At 46.4% G+C, this 21,080-nt stretch overlaps 1 protein-coding gene across 6 annotated transcripts in view; it reads left to right on the forward strand.

Annotated features, from left to right (window-relative positions):
• Window positions 1–1,000: 1,000 nt before the first annotated feature.
• SNX10 (sorting nexin 10) overlaps window positions 1,001–21,080 on the forward strand; it is a 75,463-nt gene continuing 55,383 nt past the window's right edge. Inside the window, exons 1-2 of one of the 6 annotated variants that reach the window (XM_045495139.1) lie at window positions 1,100–1,295; window positions 4,204–4,351. The gene's annotated coding sequence lies outside the window, so the exon portion shown is untranslated. Of the gene's footprint in view, window positions 1,407–2,107; window positions 2,306–4,203; window positions 4,352–16,359; window positions 16,428–21,080 lie in introns of those variants that run through there. The other 5 variants (XM_045495142.1, XM_045495137.1, XM_045495138.1 and 2 more) reach the window with 5 other exon arrangements.

The following is a 21,080-nucleotide window of genomic DNA, read 5'->3' on the forward strand; positions in this document are numbered from 1 at the left end:
GTTGAATGAAGCCAATAAGATCTTTAAAATTTGATTCTGTTAAATTTTAACACCAGTAGCTTTAAGATTCAGAGCTTTAAGTTCAGGATCCAAGATGTTAAGACACTACCTTGTAGACTTGGAAGTTTTGTTATGCAAAGTTAGTTTAGGTGTGGAGGATAGACAGGCACAGTTTCTCCTTTTTTTTTTTTTTTTTTTTTTTTTTAACGTTTATTTATTGTTGAGAGACAGAGAGACACAGAGGGTGAGCAGGGGAGGGGCAGAGAGAGGGAGACACAGAATCCGAAGCAGGCTCCAGGCTCTGAGCTGTAAGCACAGAGCCCAACGCAGGGCTCAAACTCACAAACTGCTAGATCATGACCTGAGCCGAAGTGGGTCGCCTAGCCAACTGAGCCACCCAGACGCCCCAAAGACAGGCACATTTTCAGGTGGGCCTGGAAAGGCCCTGAATGATAATCTGCAGCTGGCTGCGTCTAACGGGTAATTTCGTGCTGGGAAAATGAAGTATAAGGCTACGTTTATTATTCTGGCCTGTAGTCATCTAGGAGCTGCTTCAGCGAACCCTGGGGTTTTCCGTGCAAACAGGTGGGTCAGGCGCAGCCCAAGGTGTCAGTGGGAAAGGATTCAGGTCCCTTGGCAGAAAAATTTCAAACATACAGCAAAGTTGAAAGAATTTTACAGCAAACACTCCATGTGCCCACCGCCTAGATTCTACCATGAACAATTTACCTTTCTTGTCGGTCACGCTATCTATCCCCTCTCTCCCCATTCATCAATCCTTCCATCACTAAGGGGGCAGGATTGGCAAACTCCAGGTGGCTTTCAGGTGGTGATTCCAAAGGATGCCGCTTGCACACCTTCAGCTTTAGAGCCCCGGCAAGCGCGGGTATTGCCTCCCCAGCCGGGTTTGGCGGACTCGGGAAAGAGAACGCGGGCTCCGGGGCGCCGCGGCGCACCCGGGCGGCGGCACGGTTCGCTGCAGCCCAGCGGGCCGAGGGTGCGTCTCATCTTCCGCGAGAGGGAGGGCGGGGCTCCCGGACGGCGCCGGGCTGCACCTGGGCTGGGCGGTGCGGTGGCGCCCCGGGGCGGCGGAAGCGGGAGGCCCGGCGGCCCCACGAGGTCTGCGGGAGCTGAGCGCGGGCGCGGGCCGCTACGTGCGCGGGGAGCGCGGGGCTGCGCTCGGGTGCGCTCCTGGGCGCTCGCCGCCGCCGCCGCCGCCGCTGTGCCTTTGAGTCAGCAAACTCCGTCGCCTGCCAGCCAGCCCGCCGGCTTGGCCCTGCCCGGAGGAACCATCCGTAAGTGACAGGAGCCCTGCGGGGGAGGCCTCCTCGCGCCGCCGAGGTGGGGATCGCGGCCGTGGGCGAGCCGGCCACCCTTTTCTTTTCCTGAGGGACCGATGCGCCCAGGTGCCGTTCCCTGCGGGCCGGGAAGAGCTTGGGTCTCCCGGGATTGGAGCGGGGAGCTGCCACCTTTCCAGCCGGGATGTGCAGGGGAGGAAGAAATGGTCGGCTTCTTTGCCAGGGGAGGGCATGGAGCGTATTACGTATCGATACAGGGGTTTATGGCTAAAGAGATACCCCGGCGAGAGGGTGGGGCGGAGATGGAATCCTGGATGCCCAAAAAAGTGCTGTAGCACCTTACTCCAGGCCGGGTTTGGGTGTTTTTTTTTTTTTTTTTTTTTTTTTAACCCATGAAACGGTAGCTTTGAGTTTAGAAATTGGGAGGGGTAGGTAGGGGTTTTCGTGGGATTGCGGGATTGAGGGAAGAGGCCCGAGAGAAAATCCACGTTGACTGGTGACCGGGTTTGGTACCACGGGAAAGCAACAGCCTGTTTTTCAGTTCTGATGCATCATACTTCTGTGAGATTATCGAGGAGAATGGTCACGGGGACGCAGGGCAGCGTGCCCTGCTTGAAAGGAAAGGCGTCTATTTCTGCAGGAAACGTTTTCTTGTAAGAATGATGGAATTAGAAATTTAGAGCAGGAACGAGGCTTTCACGTGATCTCCTTCAAACCTTTCATTTTAAGGACGGGGAAACTAAGGCCCGGGGAGGGGAGTCCTTCAGCCGGATGGAAGCAGAAACAGGCCTAGATTCCAGTGGGCTTCTGACTCTGACCCTCGGGGGACGTGGAGGGGGGCAGGGGCGGGCTTGGAATGCAGAACTCCCTTTCCTTCGCCCCCCCGCCCCGCCCCGGGGGGCGGGGGCGGGTGAGCTGGGCCGCGGTGTAAGGTGGACGCCCGGGAGAGAGCCAGTGAGAACCCACCGGCTCCTCCATCCGTGTCCGGGAGGTACCAGGCACGTGAGGTGAGCACTCCTGCCATTTCTGCCATCACTTCCAGGGATGGCTGTTCCTAAGGCCATTTTTATTCTAAGGAATGGTAGATTTCAGGTTGATTACTGGGGGTGTTTTGGATAAATGTACAAAAATAAAATACATTTAGAAATAAATAGGGGAAGATGTGAAAAACGTGATTACAAGCACTGGCTTGTATTTAACTCCTCGTCCTGTTTTCTTCTGCCGGAGTATTTCATTCTCAGTTCCCACCTTACCAGTTACCCGGTTCAGTGGTGAGCAAATTGGTGTTGAAAGAGTGGGGGCGTGCTCAGGTGACAGTGCTCCAAACCAGGGGTCTCTTCACTGGCACTCCACTTCTCTCCCCACCACTCTGGGCTGTGGTGAGAACTTCCTCTTATTTTACTTTAGGGGAAGGCCTCCTGGAGCATGGTATCCAAAAAATAGATCTAAATTGTCATTCTTTTCTAAATAAAAATGTATTCATTAACGGCTGACGATTGTGTCCTAGACGCAGTTTTCCGTGGCTTTGGAGCACTCTTAAGTATCTTCTTTCAGCCTTAGGGTCTCTGCTTTCATTTTAAAGGGTTCACTTTGTTAGTTAAACTAGTTTGTGAAATGGCCTCTTTTTTTTTTTTTTTTTCCTCTTTTGGTGTCACTGCTGTGGTTTAACAACCAAGTTTGCAAAAGGCTTAGAACTGGTTGAGATGAGAGTCCAACCTCTGTAGTCTTTCATTTCTAAGAGTGGCAAAGAAGGGCTTTTTGCCAAGTCAGGGCTGACTTCCATGGAGAATATCCCAAATTTTAGGCTGTTAGCACCTACCTCTTTCTTTCTTTTGGTTAACGCAGTAACTATGAATCAGCATTTATGCTCTCTTAGCCCTGTTCAAATAAAAGATAGTACGGGGTAGTGGTTACAGATTATGGTCTCAGGCTCATCCACGTTGAAGTCTTGGCACAGTCATTTGCTAGCTGAGGTATGTCAGTGGGGGCACTTAACCTGTCTGACTTATCCTTTATTCAGAAATTAAAATAAAAAAAGCAATGGTAATGCTTGCGTCCCAGAATTGTAAATAACAACAGCTGACATTTCTTGAGCACTTACTATGTGCTAGGCATTGTGAGAGAGTTTTTATGTGACAGCCTCCTTAATCCTCACAACAAATTTACGAATCCGATCCTATTTACCTCTGGGGAAACTGTGCTCGTTTCGGCAGCACATATACCTCTGGGGAAACTAAGGCATCAATGTATTTAAGACTTCCCTAAACTTCACAGCTCACAATTTTAACCACTCAGCAAATGTATCCCACCTTTCTTTTTTTTTTTTTTTTTTAATTTTTTTTAACATTTATTTATTTTTGAGACAGAGAGAGACAGAGCATGAACGGGGGAGGGGCAGAGAGAGAGGGAGACACAGAATCGGAAACAGGCTCCAGGCTCTGAGCCATCAGCCCAGAGCCTGACGCGGGGCTCGAACTCACGGACTGCGAGATCGTGACCTGAGCCGAGGTCGGACGCTTAACCGACTGAGCCACCCAGGCACCCCTGTATCCCACCTTTCTATAATAGCTAATAATAATTTTGGGCTTCCTGTAGGCCAGGCCCTTTTTCAAATACTCTATGTATATATTAACAGTCCTTTCTACCCCCTCACACTTCTTTTTTTTTTTTTTTTTTTAAGTTTTATTTAAGAGAGAGAGATAAAACACAAGCAGGGGAGGGGCAGAGAGAAGGAGAGACAGAACCCCAAGCAGGCTTCACACCATCAGCCCTATGTGGGGCCCAATGTGGGGCTCCAACTTGGAAACCACGAGATCATGGCCTGAGCTAAAACCAAGAGTCAGTCGGTCGCTTAACCAACTGCACCACCCAGGCGCCCCACATCCTTCTTTTTTTTTGGTTATAGATGGAGAAATTGTGGTTCAGAGCCCAGGGCAGACAACTAGTAAATGATGGAGACAACATTTGACCTGGGCAGCCTGGCTCTGGAATGGGTGCTCTCACCCAGTCCCCCGTGAATGTACGGAAAGGGCTGAGCCAGGCCTCAATCAAAGGCAAGTCTTATTGGCACTTTCATTTATTCTTCCCTAAGTAACTACTTCCTCCTCCCAGTTATCTGCAGAGGAGATGCTTTTAGTTCTGCAAAGATTCAACTTTGCGTAAGGTTTTGTGATTCTATATACGTTTATGGTACTCGCTGGTATTTTTAACAGTGTGTGGTAGGTCTCAGAGATCTTGATCCTAGGAATACAGAGATAGGCTTTTGGGGATCTGTGAACCCCCTGAAAATGTCTGATTTTTATACTCATGTGCAAAAGTGCATTATTCTGGAGGAGAGAATCCACAACTTACTTCCGATTCTTAAAGGGTCACCCATGGCGGAAAGAAAGGTTAGAAATGACTGTTCTATTCCCGACATCTCATTTTACAAATGGGGCAGTGGAGACCCAGTGGAAAGGCGGAATAACTTAATCTGAACGACACCGCTAATTAGGAGTAGAGAGGGGACCAAAACTCGGGTTTCCTGGTCTCGTCTTCTTTCCATCGCACTCCCATGTTTCCCTTTGGAATAAGTGGTGCCAGGTGAATAAATTATGAGATGTCAAAAGACTCACTCCTCACCCGATAGGCTGCCACAGTGTGTGGGGCCCGCAAAGCTTCCTGGAAGTACCTATCAAAATACAGCATCTTTTGGCATATCATGTTGTAAACTGAACCCCTTTACTGTGATTCAGGATGGGCACCAACAACTCTGAAAGGTATGAGCAGGAGCATAAAAATGGGGGAGAAGGTGAGGAAAGAGTCCTAACATGCACCGATTGAGTCGCAAGGAGGCCATTGAGGCCTCTTGGTAGAATTGTAGTGTTAGAAAATGTTTTGCTGAGATGTTTGTGAATTCAATCTAAATTCCGTGAAGTCTGAGAATTCTGTGTAGTGTGTGAGTCACTAGGAAGTCAGGCCACCTCCTGGCCAAAGGCTGATGCTCCAGTGACTAAGCAAGACTGAAAGGTCATGAGATCTTTATTAGTTTAGGCCAGTCCTTTAACTTTGCTTCATTTTTACAAATTGATAAAGTTTACCTGGAAAAATAGATTTGTCCTAATAGGTAATACATTTTGAAATGTACCATCCAGCCAGATTTCAAAATGTATCAAGTAGGACCAGGGATGGGGAGTCCAGAAATGGTTCCATTGTGAAGACAGGAATTGAAAGTAACATAAAATCAACTACAGTTAAGTCTGTTGAGATGGTTGCCTCATACCATTCATAAAAGCACATTCCATTTAGAGTAAAGATTATATGTCAGAAACAAATTATAGACATTAAAATATACATACATGTGATGGTTTTCAAAAATAACTTTGGAGTAGGAAAGATCTTGCCAACTTTAATACTCAGAAGGCATAAAGGAAAATACTGATTTAACTTTATGAAACATTATACTACTATAAGAAAAAAGATGTCATAAACAAAGTTGAAAGGCAGATGACAGATTAGCAAAGCAAATAGTTGCAATATCTATAAAAGGCATGGAGTTTTCAAAGTCAATAGAGAAAAGAAAATAATCCAATAAAAATACAGGTAAAGGCTATTAACAGGTAATTCACACACACACACACACACACACACACACACACACACATAAATGTTTAACCTTGTTAATAATCAGGTAAGTGATTTGTTGCCTTCCCTGTTCTTCCACTCTCCCACTGACCCCTCCATTTGGTGGCTCCTTGGCCTGTCCTGATCCTCTTTTATTATTTATTTATTTATTTATTTATTTATTTATTTATTTTATAAATTTTTTTTAATGTTTTTATTTTTGAGACAGAGAGAGACAGAGCATGAGCAGGGGAGGAGCAGAGAGAGGGACACACAGAACCAGAAGCAGGCTCCAGGCTCTGAGCTGGCAGCACAGAGCCTGACTCAGGGCTCGAACTCACAGACTGTGAAATCATGACCTGAGCCAAAGTCGGACGCCTAGCCGACTGAGCCACCCAGGTGCCCCCTGATCCTCTTTTATTTCTCCACACTCTCTCTGTATATCTGTGGTTTTCAAATGTTTTTGCGCATTAGAATTCTCTGGGAAATTTGTTAAAGCAGATTTCTGGGCCTTACTTTGAAATATTCTCATGCAGTAGGTCTGGGATGAGACCTGGGATTCTGTGTTTTGATTCCCACGTGATCCAGATGCAATGATAAACACTGGACAAGCTGGTTTAATTTGTTTCTGAGACTTTGAACCATTAATTCCTTGATGCAGATGGCTGGCTCTCTCGTGAGCCCCAGGATTATGTAGTTAACATCAAATCTGACTCCTTGGATGTGTCAGGGACATTTTAAGTGAACTTGCCCAACATTATTGACCCTCCCCTCCCCAGTTTTGCGGGGCCTGACACTCAAACGGTGTGGGGTCCTCTTTACGAAAAAGAACGCAGCATTGTGAATGCAAAATGCAGTACAGGTCCGCAGAGGTGTCTGTGCAGATGCCGGCCCAGAAACTGGAGATTCTTTAACTTCTTGGTGATTCTTCCTCTGCTCCCCACTCTCACCCAACCCGTCCTCCTCCCTTGCCCATCTGAAGAAATCATTACTGCCGTCCGTCCATTCGTGTGTCCAGGCTAGCGCCGGGAGCCATTTCTCCACCCCACCTCCCAGCCGGCTCAAGGTCTCGGTTCATTTTCCCGTCTGTCTATGCTCCACTTCCTACCCCAGCTCCCCCCCTTAGCTCAGGCTGCTGCCACACACATTCATATCAGTGCTTGATCACACCTCTCGTTCCACTCGGCTCCCCTCAGATCCAGTTTCCTAAATCAGCCAGAGTAATCTTTTTAAGAACATACATTGAAACGTGTGGTCTCCTGGATTTGCCAGCCCCATGGTGTGGACTGGATTGTCCCTGCAGATGGCTGAGACTCGTGGTAGGGCCATGAATGTGGGGTGGGTGGGGGAGGGTCAGGCTAGGGTCACACTATACCAGCTTGACCTTTTTGGGGACTGGTTTCAAAGAAGTGGGGTGCATTTGGGGAGGCACGCCCGCATTGTTCACTAAGGCTTGTTGCTTTCCCTCCCAGTTTACCGCCTTTTCCTGTTAGAACTTGGGGGCCATGTAAGACCTGTGGAGTGCGAGCAAAGTCGGGGTGGATGTCCATTCTTTGCCTTTTGGTGCATTCCTGTGGTGATTAGATGTTATGTAGTAAAATCAGACTGTTTAATTAGTTTGGGGAAGAAAGGCACATTCTCTTCTAACCCAGGTAGCACTTGGGGCCTCCTGTTCCTTAGAGAACTAATAAACCTCGGGGAGAACCCACCAGCCATAGTCCAGGGAATTCCACAGTTTTCCCAGGTTTTCTGCTAATTCCCTGGGGTGCAAGTGGGAGAAAGGCTCACCTGCTCTCTCTGTTTTACTTTGGTGTCAGCCCTGACATGCTGATAGAGCAGTCTGCCACCATGGGCTTTCCTGGGTCAATGGACTTAACTAGGTTAGTGGGAGGTCAGCCGGTGGGGCCCCTGACCCACCATCTTGTGTGTGCTTCCCTCCGCCTCTTAGTCCTTCCCTCCCTCCCTCCTCATTTTCCTCTGAGCTCCAGTCTTTTCCCTCCATGACTCTGGATTCTTCCCAGGTCTTTCCTCAGACTTATAAACCCAAACAGTTCAAAGTGCAGAGCACAACAAGGGGCTTTGTATATTGGAGACTTGTGCTTCTTAGAAATTAGAAATATAAACACGTAAAGAAGAGAGTTTTCTATTAGGTGATAATTTTCTCCCCCCCCCTTTTTTTTTAATTAAAAGGTTTTTTTTGTTTGTTTTTATTTTGTTTTAATGTTTGAGAGACAGAGACAGAGACAGAGCATGAGCTGGAGAGGGGCAGAGAGAGAGGGAGACACAGACTCTGAAGCAGGCTCCAGGCTCTGAACTGTCAGCACAGAGCCCTATGTGCGGCTTGAACCCATGAACCGCAAGATCATAACCTGAGCCGAAGTCAGATGCTTAACCGACTGAGCCACCCAGGCACCCCTCTTCCCCTTTCTTATTGACATAGCAGCTCTCCTTATTATAGAGTGGCATTTGGAAGAGCTGGGGAGAAGGGGGAAAAGGGGAGAAGGCAGTCGTCCTCGCAGCATTCCGGGGTCACCAGATGGGTTGGGGGATGGTGTTACCATAGCTCTGGGTTCTGGTATCTCAGCAGGAGACACAGAGACTTTTTGTCAGCTATCTATGGATGATCAGACTCTGAGAATCTGGGCTCCTGCTCAAACACGCATGAAAGCTCCTATGCCAGGAAATCAATGCAGTGATTTACAAGGAGGTGCAGACTAGATGCTGGTTTTTTCCTAGTCAGCTCATTTCCCTGACAGTTGAGAAACCTTGAAAAACTGACCTCTGTTTTGAGAACTTTGCTAAACCGAGTCGGTAAACAAACACACGTCAAAATGCCCTTGGATTACAGTCAGTGCTTTGGCAAGTAATTTAGGGAATAATAACTTTGGTATTTTACCCACTTGAAAAGGACTTTCTATGTGGCTTATCTTCGCCTTCTTGGATCAAAGTTGGGCATTGGACATCCCCGGGTAAATGATTTACTGCAGGCAATGGCCCAGGTATGCATTTCACACACGTGGGCTGAGTTTCAGACTGTATAAAGATCTAAGATTTTCTGCTTCTGTAAATATTACTGTTTCATCTGACAAAACAGATACTTGAAAAGAACATTTTTTTTTTTAAAGAACATTTTTTAAAGACACAGGTGCTCTGTGATATTGAGGGAGACTTCAGCATTTTTCCTCAGGGGTCTTGGAGAAGTCTAGGACCGTAATGAACAGGGACAGCGGCTGACACAGCAAATCCTTGGCATCTGCCTCCATGTTTGTTCCTTCAGTCTTTGCAGCAGATCCACGAAGTAGGCAGGTGTCCTGTTTTTACAGATGAGGAAACTGAGGCACAGAAAGGTTACTTTCTCCTGGCAAAGGGCAGAATGAGAATTCACAGTCAGGCTGCTTGGCATTGAACAGCTCCACCGTTTTCCCATTCACTGTGTCCTTCCTACTCCTCTTAGGGGAAGTCAGAAGTGAAATCTTGCTCAAACATGAAATCTCCCTTCTTGCTTGTCCCTCATTTTAACTTGCGAGTTCTTCCTATCTGGACTGATGTCACTTTGGACAGATTTGAACTTGACCAGTAGGTCACAGTTCCTTGTGTTGCTCTTCTCACAAGTAACTGAAATTGCCTCCCTAGTTGCAGTTCTTTGCAACAGAGGCTGCGAGCTCATGGAAAGATTGTCATTTCCAGCGTGTTGTAATGCTTTTCCTTTTGAAAGAGAATTTATCACTGGTACTAAAGAGGAACATTTAGTGCTCACTTCTGTCTCTAATTTGCATCCCTGTACGCTTTTCTTATCTCACTCCCAACCTGTTCTCCAAAACACGATTGTTTTGTGTGGATGTCCTACATCATCCCAGCTTGTTCCCACCCGACCTCATCTTTCTCTCTTAGCTCTCAAAACAGCGCCCTCCCCCCACCCCCACACCTTTCCAACTTCTTCATTCTGCCAGTGACCACAGTCTTCTTTCCGGTCACCTGATTGGTGAGTCATCACTGACTCCCTTTTCTCCATCATGCTCTTGTCCAAGTTTTTTTCATGATATATATATTTTTAAATAGATTTTGTGTGTTTTTTTAGAGCAGTTTTAGGTTCACAGCAGAATTCAGGGAAAGCACAGAGAGATTCTATATACTGTCTGCATCCCCTCCCCCATCATCACCCAGAGCCCACACTTTACATTAAGGTTCACTCACGGTGTTGTACTGTGTGGGTTTTGACACAAGTCAGACACGTGTCCACCATTAGAGTATCCTACAGAATAGTTTGACTGCACCCAACACCCTCTGTGTTCTGCTTCTTGTTATTTTCTAGTGCTTTCCATCCCCCCAGCCCACCTTGGGTCTGTGATGTTTTCTGCTGGCTGGAGCATCCAACCAGCAGATGAAGCTCCTGTCCTTTAATTTCTCTCCCTGATGAAGCTCATGGCCTTTAATTTCTCTCCTGGTCAATCCATCCTCCACCCCATCCTCGCATGAGTTGTTGCTATCATATCATGGCAACTTACTCAGTCATCCCTGCCTTCCAGCAGGATCGAAGTTCAAATTCCTCCTCTTTTTTTAATATATAATCTAAAAAAATTTTTTTAAATTTATTTTAGAGAGAGAGAGCAAGAGGCAGAGGGAGAGAGAGAGAGAGAGAGAATCCTAAACAGGCTGTACACTCAGCATAGAGCCCGACACAGGGCTTGATCTTATGACCTGAGGTGAAAGCAAAAGCTCAACCGACTTAGCCACCCCAGAGCCCTATCAAATCCTCCTCTTATCATGCAGGGACTTCCCCATCCTAGATGCCCTTTGGAGCCCTTCTAGACTTACCTCCTTGCAGTATTCTGCCAACACAGCTCTTCCACTCCTGGGGGGCCGGATTCCTGGCTCTCCAAACGTGGTACTGCTGCTTAATCACCTGGTCCCGTTTTCTGTGCTTGTCCTGATGCGAGCATCGAGGCCTCCTCACTCCCTGTCTTCTCCGTGAAGCCTCTGCCTCTCCATTCTTCCTGTGGCATTGTTGTCAGTGCTATTTCGGGGGGGAGAGTGACACACAGTGAGTTCTGCATTACAAGCGGACTGTCTCATATCTGTGCCTGGGCATCTTTAGGCCGTGGAAGTGAGAAAGTGTTACTTAACCATTAAAAAAAATACCCGTCACCAGGACCAGACCTGTAACAATCAGACAGCAGAGGCTCAGTGATTACATATTGAATTGACTTGTCCTTGTCCCCCATAATGCTTAGAGGGTCCTTTATTGCCAGTGACACTAAAGAGGTGTGTCATGTGAATGCAGCACACCTCTCTCAGTATTCTTTCTTTCTGAGGAGAAAGTCACATCTAGATGTTTGGCTGCAGGCTTTCCCAGGTTCATATACAGACAGGACTCTGCCCCCAGCTCACCTCCTAAAGCATTTGAGACATTAATGAGCCAGTGTATCGGTTGCTGTCTTTTAAGCATTTATTTCTAAGGAGATAGTGCAGGTGCCATGCTGGACATAGTGGGTCCCGTGTGGTGAGTAAGGAGGAGGCTGGTTACCTGGCTTTGGATCCTGGCTCCTTCACTTACTAGCTACACGACCTTGGGCGTGGTTTCCTTATTTGTAAAATGCAAGTAATGATACTTGGCCGTCTTGGGGATTAGATGAGATAATCCGTCTTACAAGCTCTTCAGTGTCTGACACATGGTTAGCAGTCTGCTATTTTTTATTTTGATTACAGTTTCTGATTATCAGTGGCATAACTGTAACATTATTCCCCATTCTCCTCTTTTACAGTCCAGTGGAGTTAGGTCAGGAGGAAAGATAGAAAACGACAGAGGAAGACCTGGGTGGCTCGGATAGTCCCCTCTAGGCTGTTGCTGGCTGAAAGCTTTCTTTTCTTCCAAGGTGAATGATTAACGACCATGAGTGAGAAGGGAGAGGGCTGGGAGGAGAGGCAGGTGAAGTGTTTGTATGCCCCTCCTCTCAGCCCACGTGGTTAGGCCGCTTAGAAACTTGATGGTGGTGCAGACATGGAGAAAATTAGTTGGGAGTAATGCAGTCAAATTTAATTGACCCGATATTTATTGGGCACTTACTATATGCCAGGCACTCTGCTAAGTGCTGTTATAAAGCCTGAATGATCTGGACAAGGTCCCTGTCCTTGTGGGACCTTTGAGAGGACAGATAATAAACAACAAAATAGATTAATAGATAAAACAATACAGATTGTGATAAATTCTAAAGAGAAAATAAAAGGGTAAAACATTACTGGGGGGAGTTTGCTTTAGTGGATGATCAGGGGAGGCTCCTCTGAGGAGGTAGCATTGAAACCAAGAGCTGCAGGATGGGAAGGAGCCTCCATGGTGGGTTAGGTGGGGAGGTCGGGGTGGGAGGGGCTTTAGAGGGAAGAAGAGGTGCAAAGGGACTGAGGTGGGAGTTTCACAATTGACCTGTAGGGCAACTAGGCACCATGAGTGTGCAGAGTTGAGCCAAGGGGTTGGTCAGAGAACCAGAGCGCTGTGCTTTACAGGGGTTGTGCAGATATAGACTTTGTCCTCTGAAACAGTGGTTTTCAAAAATTGTCACCAGTACACTTGAGGGAGCAGGCAGTGACCTTCTGGGGTGGGCTGTCAAGGGGTTGGTGATGGGGAAGTCTCGGGTCTGTGCGATTTGAAAAGAGCCCTCTGTGATTGGGAGGTACCTCCTTCTCCCCTTTCCCAAATGGAGAAGCACTGTTCTTCAGGATCCACTCAGAAGCCGTGGGGTCTGGGAACTTTTACGTCCTTTATTTTTCAATTAAATGTGTGAGGTTATATAGGCACACTATAGGACATGGAATTCTGTCAACTGGTGAGAACATTGGCTTGGGCATTTGAGGATGAGTCACTGTTTAATTGGATTGCTGTGTGACCCACTTCAATACCTAACTGTTTTTGAATAGAAAAGTTACTTTTCACTTTCTTTTGAAATTATTTAGAAATGACTTTGGAGATGTCCTTTAAGATTCAATGCACGTGGATGTTGTCCTTGTGTTAGGAGAGGCGGTCGAGGGGAGAGGAGAGAAGAGCTTCTGGCATTTAGGAGCCTCAGTTTGAGTCTGCACCACAGAGTGTGGCTTTCAGTGGCCATTTATCCTCTCTGGATATTGGTATCCTCTTGTGTGAAATGAGACACTTAAGTTGCCTGCCTCACCAACTGTTATGGGACAGTGCTTTTATAAACGTCAGAACGTCAGAAAATGAAAGTTAACTTTGAAAAGCTTAAATTCTGGGGGCGCCTGGTGGCTCAGTTGTTGAACATCTGACTTGATTTTGGCTCATCAGGTCACTATCCCAGGATCATGGGATCAAGCCTGCTTGGTGCCTGCTTGGGATATTCTCTCTCTCTCTCTCTCTCTCTCTCTCTCTCTCTCTCTCTCTCCCTCTCTTTCTGTCTCTCTCTCTCAATCTCTCTCTCTCTCTCCCCCCCCTCCTCTCTCTCTCCCCCTCCCCCCTGCTCATGCTCTCTTGCTCTCTCTCTCTCTCTCTCTTAAAAAACAACAAACAAAAAACCCAAAGAACTTAAATTCTGTTTGTGTACATTATGGCCAATAGCTCTCATGGCCCCGATATAATTTATGACATAGAAGGTAACTTTTCACTGCTTACAGATGATTGGTTTCTGGAATAATTTAAAGGAGAATATTTTTATAACTTTACACTAGGAGTAGGCTTTGTAAGTATGGGGCAAAACTTAAAAGCCGTAAAGGAAATGACTGATAAAATTCATTACCTAAAAACAATTAGCATAGCAAAACCCCATAAGCAAAAAAAAAAAAAAAAAAAAAAAGTTTACAAACCAGAAAAATACATTTGTATTTCATGTTATGTATTAAGGATTAATTTTCCTAATACATAGAGAACTCCTAAAAATCAATAAGGAAAAGAACAAGAATACTATAGGAAAATGGTCAAAGGATATGAGCAAACAATTCATAGAAAATAGCTTAGTGGCTCCTAAACACATAAAAATGCTGACCTCACAAATAATTTTTTAAATTCTAATTAAATTGCACTGAAATTTACAACATTTCACCTGTCTGGGATTCACAAAGAGAAAACATTTTGAAAACCATCCGTGTTAGGGAGGCTGTGGGAAAACAGAACTCACATACTCGCTTGATGAATGTGTATTAGTTTCCTATAGAGGCTGTCTTGCTGGTATCTGTCAGAGTGGAAAATTCACATGGTCTTGCTTGACTCAGAAATTCCATGTGCAGAAATTTACCCTTCAGATAAATTCACGGGATTCACTGTTTCTAACAGCAAGAGTGCCTATCCATGCAAGCCGGTGAACATGAATTAGGGTACATTTGCACAATGGAGTAGTACACAGCCACAAAAAGAGAACAAGAATGGTCTATGAATATCTGTGGAGCAGTGTGTATTGTTAAGTACAGAGTGAAGTGTAGGAAGGGCCATATGTGAGTCTACGATTTACAGAAAAGGAAGCGGGGGGTGGGGGGGAATCATGTGTATGTACTTGCATATGCGTAAAATATCTCTGGAAGTTATATTAAAAATGATGAAGAGGTAGGGAAAAGAGGGAGGGTTTTTATTCTATACTCTTTTGTGTATTTTATATTTTGAAATAAGTTATGTTTTAAAAGTTAATAAATATGAAACAAAAAAATAGAACATAAAACTGTCGTTGAGGTAGGGATTGAACCTACGTATAGATTCAGCATTGTGTTTGATCCCCAGGTTATTAAACGTCTTTATGTGTTCACCACTATCACAGTTTGGGGCTGTGAAAAGGGAGGACACTCTTCAAAGAGCTGTTGGCCATTTTGGGGACACGAGACTAACGTACACCACAGTCAGAGGCCGGTGGAAGGACCATCTGATCAAACATTCAGGGGCTGGTGCAGCTGATTTCTGATGGGGATTCGGTTCTCCACTAGTCAGGGGAACACTGTGTTCAAAGTGTATATACAAAGCTTGTGGTAGAATAATGGCCCCCCAAAAGGTCCATGTTCTCATCCCCACAAGCTGTGAATGTTTCCTTGTATTCAAGGGTGGATGTGATTAAATTAAGGCCCTGGAGATGAGATTATCCTGGGTTTTCTACGTAGGCCCAGTCGAATCACATGGATCCCTACAGGCAGAGAACTTTCTTGGCTGTGGTCAGGGGGAGATGCGCCCCCAGAAGAAGGGTCAGAGAGATGGTATGTTGCTGGCTTTGAAGATGGAGAAGAGGGACAGGAGCCCAGGAATGCCGGCGGCCTCTAGAAGCTGGAAAAGGCAAGGGAGCAGTGTCTCCCTTAAAGCCTCCAGCCCTGTAGATGCCTTGATTTTAGCCAAGAGAGATCAGTGTTGGATTTCCGTTCTATAGAGCTGTACAATAATAAGTTTATGTTGTTTTAAGCCACGAAATTGATGGCAGTTTGTTATAGCAGCTATAGGAAATGCGTGCAAAGATGATGTAGAAATAGCCCCGAAGCTTTGCTCTCACGGGCTTTCGAGTTTAGGAGGGAAGAGAAGACAAGAATCTAGTCAATTACCATGCCAAGCAAACATGGAAAGTGGCATGAAGATTTGCAAGGAGCTGTCCACGAAGGAGCCAGGGAAGGCTCGGGGAAGAGGTGCAGGTGAGTTGTGCCGTGAGAGGCAGTGTGGCTTGCTGATTGGGAGGAGGGACTCTGGTGCGGATTGTGGGTTTGAATATTGGCTCTGCCTCTTCATATTTATGGGGCCTGGAGAAAGTCAATCTCTCTGTGCCTCAGTTTTCTCATCTGTAAAGTGGGGATACTTAATAACGCCTCTTCGAAAGGCTGTTGTGCAAAGTCAATAAGTTAACGTGTGTCGAGTGCTCGGAGTAGTTTCTGGCCATTCTAAGGGCTGTGGAGGTGTGCGCTTTTGATATTTTGCCCTAACGGATGGGTAGGGCAGAGATAGGCAGAGAGACGTGATGGAGCACCTGGGGACACCGAGCCCACTGCTGGGGAGAGGAAGGCTCTCAGTTGAATGGTGGGATCGCCGGTGGGAAGAAGGAGCAGAAACTAAGACTGTTTCAGACCATGGAGCCAGATGATGGTGGCCTTGGAAGTTGGATGGAAGGACATCCACTTAGTGCCCTAGAGGTTTCAGCAGGTAGGATGACAATGAGTTCAGCGAGGGTGCTGATCAGGTTTCTCTAAGAGGGGAGGCAGGTGTGGTCTTTGAGCCCTGACTCCAGAGTCTTCTTCCCACTCACCTCTCCTCCATCCCTTCACTCTGAGCAGCCTGACCTCTAACCAAGATGGTCACTCTTCATTCTCCTCTCTGCTACCAGGGCCACCCTGCAGGATTTGGATTCGGGGCCACGACCTGGTGTCTTGTCAGTACTGGATCACCAGGATTCCGTGTCTCTAGAGAACACTGTGGGATCTGTAGCTGGCTGTCATGTGTGTAGATGCTCAGAGTCACCTGCTTCTTCAGAGCCAGTTTTCAGCCTCTTCTGTGTCCCCACAGACAAAGGAGCAGAGACCTGAGCTGTGTGGCTTTAGCAAGTCCCCACAGGCTGATGGCTGGGCCCGGTGGTGAGTGTGGGCCTATCCCTGTTGCCTTTGAGAAGCCAGCTCTCTTCTGGCCATTTGGGGTCTGTGTCTTCTCAACATGTAGGGCTGGTTCTTGCACAGATGAGCCAGCAGAACCTTCAGAGTTCTTGGAGAGAATGATCCTGAGGTGCAGCATTGTAAGCAGAAATGGGAATCTGGATTTTCCAGACCCGACTGCCTAGTCCTTGTGTCCTGTGTGTTCAACCTCTGCCTTTTGGAAATCCCTCTTTCCTCATAGCTGCTCAGATTCCTCTTGCTGACTCGGGGATGCCCAGGGCCTCTCAGGGAGCTGTCCCTGAAATACGGGATTCCCGCCTGGCCTTCCTCCCCATCCCCCCTCACCCCCCCAACTCTGTGCTCTTGGCTTATCTCATCCTTCTGCCCCTCCTCTCACTCCTGCTTTTGTCTCCTAAGAATTTACAAGCTGGAGTGTCAGTCTTCCAAGGCCTCTTCTCTACTACATTATCTGATAAGTGAGTGAACTTGTGCAAAGGGACAGGTAGGGGCTAATGAGTGGATTTATTATGATCATGTGAGGAAATGCCCAGGCCTGCCTGTCCTTGGCTAAGTCATCACCTCCATTAGGTGTCTCTTCTTTTTTTTTTTTTTTTTTTTGTTAAATTTTTTTTTAATGTTTATTGATTTTTGAGACAGAGAGACACAGAGCATGAACAGGGGTGGGTCAGAGAGAGAGAGGGAGACACAGAATATGAAACAGGCTCCAGGCTCTGAGCTGTCAGCACAGAGCCTGATGCGGGGCTCAAACCCACAAACTGTGGGATCATGACCCGAGCTGAAGTCAGACGCTCAACCGACGGAGCCACCCAGGCGCCCCCATTAGGTGTCTCTTCTTATCTGAGAAACAGAGACCGTAATACTTGCCCCGCCTCAGAGGACTATTGTGACTAGGATATCATTCATCCATTTGTTCATTCACTCATCCGTTCCATAGTCATCGAGTACCGACATCGTGGCTGATACTGTGCCAAGCAGCAGGTATACATTAGTGATAGAACAGATGCGATGCCTGCCCTACTCTTGTGGGGACAGATCACAAACAAGAGACAAAAACATATGTATTCACAGCTTATGGGTACATGGTAATGTCCGTGACGGGGCCAAGCTGTGATTGGTTTTTTGTTTGTTTTTTTTTCATTTTTTCTTTTTTTACATTTGTTTATTTTTGAGAGACGGAGTGAGACAGAGCACAAGCGGGGGAGGAGCAGAGAGAGAAGGAGGCACAGAATCTGAAGCAGGCTCCAGGCTCCAAGCAAGCGTTCAGGACAGAGCCCGATGTGGGGCTTGAACCTACGAACCATGAGATCATGAGCTGAGCTGAAGTTAGTTACTCTACCGACTGAGCCCCCCAGGCACCCTGGCCAAGCTGTGATTGTAAATGGCAGCCTTCGGTTTACCAAGGTGGAGGCCTTCTAGTAACTCGGCAGTTTGGGCTCAAGGTCTCCTGGGTTTCTGGGTGATAGCGTGATGGGTTGGGAAACGTCTGAGAGTGCTTTGCTCTTCCTTTCCCTTAATCATGCCGTGGAGGTTCTCTTTCCTTTGCCGGGGCTTTCAGCTGGCATCTGGGCGGTGTTTGTATGGGCGCCTGGCCTTGCCAACTTCACCGCCTTCTCACTGCCTGGTAGGTGAGTGCACAGGTGTGCCCTCTGGACGCAGGGCTGCTTCCCAGTCCTGCGTGCAGGAAAGGAAAGAGGATCTTGGCTTCTGCAGCAAATGACAGAAGCTTTGGTCACTGTTGACTTCATGATAGTTGCCAGGAGGGGTCACTGGAGATTTAGGACTGTTGTGATAAAGAAGTTTGAGTTGCTTAAAATTAGATTCTGAGGAAGCTCCAGATGCCAATGGTCGTGCGTGAGTCTGGCTGTGGGTTACTTCATTCAGAGCAGAGGCTACACATAGTTGTTAAAACTGTCATGTTAGGGCTTGTGCTGGGCCCTTGAGATCAGGATTGTAGTTTTTCATCCCTTCCTCTGCTGAGGAAACTGGCTTGGACTGAGTCTACTCCCAGGTAGTAGCACACTTGGGAACAGAACCTCTTTTTTTTTTTAAATTTTTTTTAATGTTTATTTATTTTTGACAGAGAGAGAGAGTGAGCGAGTGCGTGCGCGCGCGCGCGCGCGCACACACACACACACACACACACACATACATACGAGCGAGCAGGGGAGGGGCAGAGAGGGAGGGAGACACAGAATCCGAAGCAGGCTCCAGGCTCCGAGCTGTCAGCACAGAGCCCAACGCGGGGCTCGAACCCACGAACCGTGAGATCATGACCTGAGCGGAAGGCAGACACTTAACTGACTGAGCCACCCAGGCACCCCTCTGTTTCTTCTTTTATACACCGTGCTGCATCTTGGGAAAGGGCCTAGTATTTATGTTAAAAAGATATGTGAAGCACACATAGGAATCAAGATGTAGAAGTTAACTGGCAAAAGGAGGAAGAAGCTAGTTGTGTGTGTGTGTGTGTGTGTGTGTGTGTGTGTGTGTGTGTGTGTGTGCATGTGCACGTGCACGGAAGAGGCGCGAAGAACCTCCATGCATGGGGCATTTTGGGGACCCTGCAGTTTCTCTCTCTCAGCCTTCATGTGTGGTTAACTAGAAAACCACTTAGCAGATACCTGATCATTTTTTTTTTATTATAGTAAGAACATTTAATATGAGATCTACCCTCTTAACAGATTTTTAAGTATGCTACACAGTATTGTTTTAAAAAAATTTTTTTTTAACATTTATTTATTTTTGAGAGACAGAGAGAGATAGAGCACAAGCAGGGGAGGGGCAGAGAGAGAGGGAGACACCGAATCCAAAGCAGGCTCCAGGCTCCGAGCTGCCAGCGCCCAACATGGGGCTCGAACTCACGGACCGTGAGATCATGACCCGAGCTGAAGTCGGCCACTCAACCAACTGAGCCACCCAGGTGCCACTGACACGCAGTATTGTTAACGATAAGTACATATCACACAGCAGCTCTCTAGAATTGGTCCTTCTAGTAGATACTGGATGGTGTTAGAACTTGTACACTGGTGTTTTGTCTCCTCAGGGCTATTGTTTCCCTCACAGGCAGCACTTTTCCTTGACTAAGACATTGCATAACTGGGCTCTTCACGGTTGGTTGTTCTGCCAGGCCTGGAGAACCTGCTGTACCTGTGACTCTCTGAAAAGAATATTCGGGGGAATTCTATACCTGTAAAGATTGTGTGTTTTTTTCTTTTAAATTTATTTACATTTTAGTCAGCATACAGTGCAATATTGGCTTCAGGAGTAGACTTCGGTGATTCATCCCTTACAAACAACACTCAGTGCTCATCCCAACAAGTGCCCTCCTTAATGCCCATCAGCCATCTAGCCCATCTCTCACCTCCCTCCCTCCATCAACCCTCAGTTTGTTCTCTATCATTAAGAATCTTTTGTGATTTGTTTCTCTCTCTCTTTTTTTTCCTGACCCACGTGTTCATCTGTTTTGTTTCTTAAATTCCACATATGAATGAAATCATACGACGTTTGTCTTTCTCTGATTGACTTATTTCGCTTAGCATAATACATTCTAGCTTCATCCACGTCATTGCAAATGGCAAGATTTCATTCCTTTTGATGGATGAGTAATATCCCGTAGTATGTATGTACCACATCTTCTGTATCCATTCATCAGTCAGTGGACATTTGAGCTCTCTCTGTAGTTTGGCTATTGTTGATAATGCTGCTATAAGCATCAGGGTGTATTTTTGTATCCTTTGGGTAAATACCTAGTAATGTAGTTGCTGGATCACAGGGTAAGATTGCATGTTAAAAAAGGGTTAGATCATGTAGACCTTTCATGAATTTGGGGCTCTGCTAAACCAGTGGGACTAAGTTAACCTTTTCCCCCTTTTTCCTGAGCATTTATGTAACAAAACCCCCTCTCCGGATTGTCTCCACCTCTTCCATACTCTTAAAGCTCAGCGTTCACCTGTGATATAAAACTAAAAAACATTACAAAGTTAGAACTATCAGACTGATAATCAGATCCTGAGCCCTTAAAAAACCTGATTTTTTGACAGGTAGCAAATGTAATTTTCTCTTTAAAACAGTTACTCCTTTTTTATCTTATTGGACTAAAATAGCTTGCTCTGGATGTGTTTTCCAGTCTCGTGAAGGACTTAATGCTTCTACCATTTAACATTTTAATATTATGAATGGAGTATAATATGGGATGGTGCTATATGATTTGCTTAAAAGATTTGGCTCAAGGGTGCCTGGCTGGCTCAGTCGGTAAAGCACGCGACTCTTGATCTTGGGGTCGTGAGTTTGAGCCCCATGTTGGGCGTGGAGCCTACTTAAAAAAAAAAGACAAAAAAATTTTACTCTCAAACCATTGGGATTTTCCTTGTGACAGTGCCTTACAAAGAAATGCTGAGATTCAATAACTGCTTTTTGTTTTGTATATAGTTTCCTTTATTTCCAGTTGCTTTTGGTTTCGTAGCTGAGTGTTAAGAAACTAGCCTGTGAATGGGATGTGATTCTGCTTCAAGTATTTGAGAAAAAAGATATTCAAGGAAGGGAATAGAATGCAGATTAGAATGGGGGGGGGGGCAAGAAAACAGAGGGGACGCCTGGCTGGAGCATGAGACTCTTGATCTC

The sequence above is a fragment of the Leopardus geoffroyi genome, chromosome A2 (assembly GCF_018350155.1).
Source record: "Leopardus geoffroyi isolate Oge1 chromosome A2, O.geoffroyi_Oge1_pat1.0, whole genome shotgun sequence".
NCBI classification, from domain to species: domain Eukaryota; kingdom Metazoa; phylum Chordata; class Mammalia; order Carnivora; family Felidae; genus Leopardus; species Leopardus geoffroyi.